At 38.6% G+C, this 9189-nt stretch overlaps 1 pseudogene; it reads right to left on the reverse strand.

Annotated features, from left to right (window-relative positions):
• Positions 1–5893: 5893 nt before the first annotated feature.
• On the reverse strand, positions 5894–6295 carry LOC123838747 (small ribosomal subunit protein eS24-like; annotated as a pseudogene).
• Between the last annotated feature and the right edge of the window lie 2894 nt (positions 6296–9189).

Below are 9189 nucleotides of genomic sequence, written 5' to 3' on the forward strand. Positions count from 1 at the left end.
TCCAGCCCCCCGACTCTAGTTCTACCGGAAGGCTGTCCATCAGACCAGTTAGGTCATGAGCTTGTTTCCCAGCATTTTGCTATAGTGGAGAGTGGACAAGGGAGTGGAGGGGCAGTGAGCCCCATCTCAACATCGAGGAGTATGCCTTGAAATAAAGCTGAGAGACATAAACTGCTGGAGTAGAAGCTGGAATTGACTCCGTTCTTTTCTCAAAGGTGAACAAACAGCAAGAAGCCCAATCTGGGTGGTTAACACCCACCTTTTTGCTTACGAGCATGCATGCACTGTCTAGGCATGAGAGTGGGCTAGCATCCCAAGAAGCAGTGAGGAAGGAAGCTCCATGGTGGAAGTCCAAGCTTTACTGGGATTCAAGATTATTCACATTGCTGAACCAGAGCCACTTCTGGGGATGGTAATTTTTTTTTTTTTTTTTTTTTTTTACAATGAGAAGCCATTTGTCTAGGCAAATTTAAACAGTATCCATGAGTTGACATCTTGCATTGCATCACCTCCATCAGCCTGGCTTGAGAAAATGCTTTGGAATGTGAGTCAGAATTGAAACTAAGAAGATTTGTTATGTATTATCCTGAGTGTCTTCAAAGACTTTTCAGCAGGAAAGTAGTATGATCAGATTTTCACTGCAGAAAGCTCACACTGACAGCACTGCATAACTAAACAAAACTAAAAGCAGTCAGAAGGCTAAGAATTCAGATAGGAGACCCGCATGGCCTCAGCCAAGGCATTAGGAGAGGGACTGGGGAAGAGTTAGTAGATTGGTGAGGACCTGAGAAAATGGGATTGAACCAGGATTTAACAACAGATTGAATATTGTGGATAATGGAGACAGAAGCCTAAGAATAATTGCCAAGGTTCTGAGCAGAGTGACTATTTAAATTATGGTTTTTCTTTTTTTTTTTTTTAAGATTTTATTTATTTATTTATTTGACAGAGACACAGATAGCGAGAGCAGGAACACAAGCAGCGGGAGTGGGAGAGGGAGAAGCAGGCTTCCCCCTGAGGAGGGAGCCCGATGTGGGACTCGATCGCAGGACCCTGGGATCATGACCTGAGCCAAAGGCAGACGCTTAACGACTGAGCCACCCAGGTGCCCAAATTATGGTTTTTCTAACAAAGATAGTATTTCAAGGAAAAGTAGGTTATAAAAAGTAGTTTTGAAAATTTAAGGTTTGAAGTGCATGAGAGTCTACTTGGAGATCCTCAGTATGATTTGAGTTCAGCTAAGAGAACTGTAGAGATAAATTTGAGATTCAACACCTCATTATCTTTTGCTGAGATATTTAGAATAGTGACTATCATCTGGGGTAGGTTATAGGGGGTGCATTTAGAATCATCTGGAGAGAGGAAGTTCCAAACTGCATGTACCTTTCTTTCTCCTTCAAGATTATAATAAGTTCTAAATAGAATGCCCTTCCCTCCTACCAATTTCTCTGAGACTCTTGCTGTGGTGAGTTGCTATTTATGATAAAAGTCTGAAGCATCTATCAAGTAGCTGGATGCATGAAAGATTAACAAACACTGAAACTAGAAACTATGAAAAATTCAACTCACCACATTGAATATGTCCTGAATGAGTTCTAAAATCTTCCAGAGTTACCCATAATGATAAAAAATTAAATGAAACATGACTACACTATTTAGTAGTTATAGTCTCTGAGGAAAGTCAGACGGGTGGCTAAAATTTTAACATAACACAATGAAAGCAATGATAAAGATATTGATGTGGTGGTATGGGAGAAAAGAATACAGACTGTGTGTATTGTATTGGGGAAGAAGGGTAATAGCAGTAGACTTCACAGGAAAAGAGGACTCCAGACCTAAGTTCTGAAGGATAGGGGTAGTTACTTGGGTGAGGCAGAAGATGGAATTTCCCAAATAGTGTTGCCATCATGCATCAATTAAGATTGATTTGACTATAAGTAATGGAAAACCCAAGCAACAATGGTGCTAGCAATAGAGCCATTTAATTTTCTTTTATTAACATGGAGGGTGGATATGGAGTATAAATAATTTGGAACAATACATGACAAACTTGAAAATCCCAGACATAGCTTTATATAAGCATATTTTATAGAAATATGGAGGCAAACAAGAAGAAGAGCTAAAGAAGTGGAAAAGGACACTAAGGCATAGGATTTAGGGGGTGAGTTGAGTGGTAATGTACAAGATGGATTTTTTTTCTGTATAAGCCTTGCAATACTGTTTTTTAAAACTAGGTATAGATATTAATATGATAAAAAATAAAGTACTGAAATAATATTTTGACTATTGCTATTGATATATTCATTATGGTCTTGACTGATGGAGTTTGAACTTTCAGTTGTATCTCTTAATGGTAATACACAATTTTGAAACTCAGGCTCTGAAGTGTGGTGTTTGAAAATGAAAAACCCTCAGAAGAACAAGAGAAGAAATGACCAGAGAGAAAAAGTGAAATTAGTAGATAAAGGAATTAAAGTGATCAACAACCCAAATAAAGGCATAAAACTTTACTATGTATTTGTAAAATGTTTAATAATTAGTGAATTTGATGAGAGAAGTTGTTTATAATTTAATGAACTCATTGGGCTGAAAAATTTCATAAATGCACTAACCAAGTTCAAATAATATTTTAAAAATATATAAATCACCTTCTCTTTACCTCTCTTTCTCCCTCTTTTTTTTCTCTCTTTCTCTGAGGGTATTCACTACCTTGAAGAGGTTTGAGATTAACAAAAAGAAATGTGAAGAGAGAGAAGAAGGTAAATTTTTGATCTTTCAGCCCATATGAAGATAACTTCGCCATCCTCCCTTAAACCAAGCACGTGTATGTATCAATAGTAAGCTTAGAAATTTGAATTTTAGTTTGCATTTAATTAGAGTTGAGAGGACTGAATATATGATATAGAGGGGTTCTCATATCCTATACCTCTAAATTTCTTAGCAAACTGAAGCAAGGTCTCCTTCTGTAGTTTCAGGAGGAGTCATAATGAGGTAGAGACCCCCAAAGGACAGGGTATAAGCAATGTTTGTTTTGGCTCTTACTACCAAATCATGGTCGAAACCCATCCTGTTCAACTGTGTAAAGTATACTGTGGCATTGATGGATGTTGATGTTTAAGTGGGAAAGCCAGAAATATCACCACCACTTCCCCGTGGACTTTCATTGATATGTAATCGATCTAGAAGTTCTTACACACGAGGGAGGAAAACATAGCTGAGATGAGAGATTTCATGCCTCTCATGAAGCTGCCATTTTGAGGGATGAGGCAACTCTGAATATGGAGTTGCAAAATAGACGTCTTTTTTTTTTTTTTTTTTTTGCAAAATAGACGTCTTAACTGAAGCAACATATGGAACTCGTGTCCAAGAATCAGAGATGTGCAGTAGTTGCAAATATAGATATGGAGCCAATGGAGCAGGGAAAAGAACTATAATCCCAGAAGCTATAATAATAGATGGCCACCATTAGCACAACACGTCTCTCACCAGCCTCAGAATTCATCACCAGGAGACCATGCCAGGTATATGAGACAAGCAAAGACCAGAGACTAGCAATCAATGAACCATGACGTGTTTTTCCCCTGAATCAAGATGCCATGTTAGGAAGGGGGAAAGGTTGAGAGAAACAACCTAGATAGTTTTCAAATGGTCTGGATATTAATGCAAAATTCATACAAGAGAGATTAATTTGAATAATCATTTTAAACAATAACTACATGTGTCTTATCTTCTTTGAAGCTTGGTGGCCTATGATGAAGTTAGTTCAAATATACTTTTTAGGAGGGTTTTTTTTTTTTTTTATTACTAGTTTTAGTTGTAGTTCCTGTATGTTGATTCTGCTACAATGTGTTAAGTAGGAGCTCAGCAAATGGAGGAAAAACAGGAGGAATGATTTGTGTTTTCATTTATATATTATCTCCCATTCTCTTTTGCACACTTCTTTCAGGACTCAATTTGCCTTTAAAATTTTAAGGTATCTTTAAGCCCAGTACTCCTATTGGGCTATCAGTTGTGGAAGTAAATTGAAATGTTATTAGTATTAACTACACAGGCCTGTGAAAAGTCAGGGAAGTGGGGTGAGTTCCAAGTATCAACTTGGGAAGGTCAAGTGGTTATGAAGGAATCAGGAGCTTTCCAGATGACTCTGCCATCATCTTGGGACCTACCACCTCCTCCATTTCTGAATTCCTGCCCTTCTCCTGGGAGAGATGCTTTATGTCATCCATATACTTCCCTCTGCCTTATTCTAGCCCCTGGGATGAAGCTTGCCTCTCTAGTCAAGAAAGATTTAAAATGATAATCAGGTAACTCAAGAGCAAGTCAGTTTTCCTACTAGATGAACTCCAACCCCAAATCTGTCCACATTTTAGTATAATTTTCCTCTTTGTTCATACCGAGTCTTTCTCTTCCTCTCTTTCTCCCTCTCCCTTTTATTTCCAGCATCCAAGATGTTGACATCTAACTAGTAGCAGAGTCTGTCTGAGCCTGGATTTCTGTTTTGCTCTTACATGTCTTCCCTTCTAAGAACGGGTTAATGCTTCCTAAACACTGGCTCCATAGCTGGGACGTAACATTGCGACAGATTTGTCATTTGCTCTGCTGAGTTTCAGAGTACCGCCTGCAGAGGTACCTTCATTATATTGTGTTGAGTAGTCAGGAGGCCAAATGTTTACTTGCTTCACCATCTGTTGTCTGTATTCTTCCTACTGAGTTGGACTTCGGTTCATTGGGTGTAGTCAACTTTCTACCTACAGCCAGTTTATAGTTCCAAGTGCTTACCTCTTCCTGTCTAGCCTGCACCACATGATTTTGGATGTAATGATTATTCTTTGGCGGGGGCGGAAATCTGTGGATCAATTAGGATATGTTTGGCTGTATATCATGGAAAATATGTTTCCAACTGGCACAAACAATGTAGAAATTTATTAGTTTCTAAAACCTGAAGTGCAATAGTGAAATAGGATGACTTCAGGGTTGGGATCAACTAATGGCTCCATATCCATACATGTAATTATGGAGATGTTGCTACGGTACAGTGACAAGATACAGGGACAGTTTTAGGACATCTTTCCTTCTGGTTTTAGAGATTGGTCTCAGAGGGAAAATTGCCTTAATAAAATGTATTTTGAGGTCTGATTTAATTTAAAAACCAGCTTTTATATGAGACTAAGTGAATTCGTCTGAAAGTTTCAACTCTTCTAATTTGGACAATTAGAGTTAAATGATAAAATTCATAGTGGTGTTGATAAGGTAGGCCTATAATTTAGTTGCATTTGGGAAGTAAAATATATCAGAGTTAGGCCAAGAGTGCACATGTTTATGACATTGTGTCTCTGATCTTATATCATTTTTTATTTCAATATGCTGCCTCTTCCCAAAAATGGTGGAGGGAGATTGAAATGTATTATTTAGCTCACACTCTGCAGAGATTAATGTACTTTGAGAAGAAACATGCATCCACTAATGGTATCAGAGGTTTGCCTAGGGAACAAATCAAGTCTATGATTTCTGACCTCTGTAAATCAGCTTCCCAGGAATGGGACTGGGTGAGTGTGGTTTCTTTTCCCCACAAACTGTTGGATTTCAAGTTTTATAGCTTTGATTTTGGAATGTTTAAGTTGAACTGTGGTCAAGAGAAACTTCTTAGACTGTGACCATATAATGCTAAACAATCAGTTGGGTAAACACAATACTATTATGTTTCTAAAATTAGCACCTTAAGAGCTTTACCTCCTTCCCTAATGTCTCACCCCCAGTAGCTATTTAGTAAATGTTCAAATATTTTTTATTTATTTATTTTTTATTTTTATTTTTTCACATTAACATTCTTAGTTTATTGATCCTCTCATGAAAAATCTGCACAACCACCACAGAAAAAGCCACTGCAGCATCTTTACTCCTTCTTCTTTTTGCCAGCACCAACAACTGGCTTTTGCAGTCCCTCTGACTTTCTTCATTCTGTTCTTGCATTCCTTTCGCTGTTTTCTTGATGTCTTTTTCTTCTCATACAGGCCATGTCTTGCAAGTCTGTGTTTGGGTTCATTTTTCTTTGCATAACCCAAGGAATCATAAATCATGCCAAAGCCAGTTGTCTTGCCACCACCCAAATGGGTTCTGAATCCAAACAAAAATATGACATCTGGTATGGTCTTGTACATTTTGGCTAGTTTTTCCCGAATTTCTGTCTTAGGTACCGTTGCCTTTCCCGGTGAAGAACATCAATGACCATCTATTTCCGCTGAAGTAGTCGGTTAGTCATGAACTTCCTGGTCCGGATAGTTACTGTGTCATTCATGATGGTGGCCAAGCTTCAAGCAGCCAGGGAGGAAAAGAGAACCACTATCCGCTGGGCAATCACATCAATGTGCATGGCAATGTTCAAATATTTTTAAAACTGCTTACCCTCTTGGCTGTCTTGGCCTTCCCTCCCTCCCTCTTTTTCCATCTCCCTCCTTCATTTTTCATTTCTCAACATTTAAAAAACAGAACTAATGGTTTTGATAGCTTTAGACCTACTCACTGGAGTATTTTCTGCCCTTGCTACCCTTTTTTTTTTTTTAAAGATATTATTTATTTATTTGAGAGAGAGAGTGAGAGAGAGAAAGAGCACAAGAGGGGGGAGTGGGAGAGGGAGAAGCAGACTCCCTGCCGAGCAGGGAGCCCGATGCGGGACTCGATCCAGGGACTCCAGGATCATGACCTGAGCCGAAGGCAGTCGCTTAACCAACTGAGCCACCCAGGCGCCCTGCCCTTGCTACCCTTTTGTATAAAACAGGATATGTAAAGACTGGGCTGAAGAATTTATATCCAGTTGGTAAATTATAATATTTATGCTGTGCCTAAGCCTGTGTTGATACACTATATTTTTCTTTAACACAATAACTAAACATGTATTATTCTTTTTTTTTTTTTTAAGATTTTGTTTATTTATTTGACAGAGAGAGACACAGCGAGAGAGGGAACACAAACAGGGGGAGTGGGAGAGGGAGAAGCAGACTCCCGGCTGAGCAGGGAGCCCGATGTAGGGCTCCATCCCGACTGAGCCACCCAGGCACCCCTAAACATGTATTATTCTCATAAGGAGGATTTCTATGTACGTATATATGCTACAGTAGTCACAATTTGAAAAATCTTACTCTAAAAACTACTCCTGAATTAATCTGCATATTCTTTTCTTTTCTTTTCTTTAAAGATTGTATTTATTTGACAGAGAGAGACAGCGAGAGAGGGAACACAAGCAGGGGGAGTGGGAAAGGGAGAAGCAGGCTTCCCACGGAGCAGGGAGCCCGATGCCGGGCTGCATCCCAGGACCCTGGAATTATGACCTGAGCTGAAGGCAGACGCTTTTTTTTTTTTTTTTAAGATTTTATTTATTTATTTGACAGAGAAAGACACAGCGAGAGAGGGAACACAAACGGGGAATGGGAGAGGGAGAAGCAGACTCCCTGCCGAGCAGGGAGCCCGATGCGGGACTCGATCCCGGGACTCCAGGATCATGACTTGAGCCAAAGGCAGTCGCTTAACCAACTGAGCCACCCAGGCGCCCTGAAGGCAGACGCTTAACGACTGAGCCACCCAGGAGCCCCTGCATATTCTTTTCAAGGAAATAACCTGAGATTTGGATTTAGGAGATTTGGGTTGGTTAATCACTTTTATATTCAGTTTTCTTGTATGTAAAACCCGCTTCCAGGATAATTGTATCAATATGGCTGTAAACTATTAATTTTTGTCACTACTTATTATTTCTCCACTACTTATTATTTTTCCAATTATTAAACTATTAAAAAGATTGGTAAATATATATTCCCATCCAATTAAATCTCTTGAATACACTAAGACTAGTGGTATTCCCTATGACACCTACTATCTCAGTCTACTCTAACAAAACACTATATATGGCGGGGCTTCAACAATAGACATTTATTTCTCACAGCCCTGAAAGCTCTGACAAGTCCAATATCTGGTGCCAACATTGACCCCATCTTCCTGACCTCATCTAAGCCTAATTAACTCCCAAGATCCACCTCCAAATACTATCCCATTGGGTGTTAGAGCTTTAACAATATGAATTGGGGTGTGGGGCACAAACATTCAGTCCCTAACACCTACCAATAGGCTTTCAATAATGTTTAACTACTGAATTGCAAGGACAAGTCTCATTTCTTTTGCACCAGAGTGCCTGCTCTATTTTGGAAATAGGTATAATAAATGAGTTGTTGAATGGAGCATATCCTATAAAACAGGCACTTGAAAGTTCCTTACATCCTGAGAATAAACAGTATAAAAATGAACTATATCAAGATTATCTGCTTTTTAGACAATATGATATGGTTCCTCCCTTTCATCAATGTACACATGAGGAGTTGGAGACAGTCATTTCTAGAATTTACACATACATGAATAAAGAGAATTTAATGATGTTTATGATGACACCTATTTGTACCCAATAAAGGTTCTTCTTATATAGGTTTTAGAACATAAAGAAGCCAACATTAATACTAACATAAGCACATTTTGTATTCATTATCTTCACATGGCTTGTGAAATGGTATTTTAAAGGGTAACTGGTAGAAAATCAAAGACTCAAGTATCTTTTCTTGAATAATATTTATTCAGAAAGGTCTTTGAAAAAGGAGTATTTTTGCTTCAGATTTTTATCTACAAAATTCTCTATGTAGGTATATTACTTTTGAGTCAGCATTATTAATCTGTATCAACTGACCTCTTTCCAAACAGGGCTTTCTAGGGTGAGTTTATATTTGTTGTAATTTTATCCTTGCCTTATTTAATTTTCTCTCTAAAAGTACTGGTCTTTTTTTTTTTTTAAGATTTTATTTATTTATTTGAGAGAAAGAATGAGAGAGAGAGAGAGAGAGCCTGAGAAGGGGGAGGATTGGAGGGAGAGGGAGAAGCAGGTTCCCCACTGAGCAGGGAGCCCGATGCGGGACTCGATCCTGGGACTCCAGGATCATGACTTGAGCCGAAGGCAGTCGCTTAACAAACTAAGCCACCCAGGAGCCCTAGAAGTACTGGTCTTAAAACTATATTAATACTTAAGATATCATCAATATCTGATTTCATGTTTCCTCCGATGCTGTGTATTCCTATCAATATACCCATCCCCCATGTCCTCATAATTATTTAGATTAAGTTTTAAGTCATTGTCATTTTTTACCCTAGATATTTTTT

Source organism: Mirounga angustirostris, unplaced genomic scaffold (genome assembly GCF_029215605.1).
Source record: "Mirounga angustirostris isolate CCGP_5_RB_7025 unplaced genomic scaffold, mMirAng1.0.hap1 SCAF_3, whole genome shotgun sequence".
Taxonomy (NCBI): domain Eukaryota; kingdom Metazoa; phylum Chordata; class Mammalia; order Carnivora; family Phocidae; genus Mirounga; species Mirounga angustirostris.